We start from the raw sequence: 437 nt of genomic DNA, 5'->3' as shown, positions 1-437 counted from the left end.
TGGTGCTGCACCTTGGCTTGGGGGAGGTAGGGGCTGCTCCTCAGGCTGCAAAATGTATTGGACCAGATCATCCCACCTTGGATCTACTGTAACAAGACAGTGCAGGAGTACAGCCAAGCTGCCAGCCTTATGCTTCCCAAACAGGTAAACCCAACATCCCTGTGCTCCTAAATTGGACCAGCGTCTAATTCTTTGTCTTGTCCACACATTAAGTTTCAGCTTGTTATTGCTCACCTAGCCTGCATCCAGGTATTCATAACACAGGCCCTGCATTTCATGCAACTCTCTGGAGCTTTCCAATTTCTCTTTGGCACTGGGTGAAAACCGTACGTGCCTGATTTTCAAAATCTGGCTTTCAGTGTTCTTTTAACACTGATTCTCCCCCTGCCCCCCCGCTCCACTCTGCTTTCAAATCGCTTTGTTTTTATTGGCCATTA

The sequence above is a fragment of the Podarcis filfolensis genome, assembly GCF_964270895.1.
Source record: "Podarcis filfolensis genome assembly, chromosome: 10".
NCBI lineage: Eukaryota > Metazoa > Chordata > Lepidosauria > Squamata > Lacertidae > Podarcis > Podarcis filfolensis.
This window is presented reverse-complemented; position numbering follows the sequence as displayed.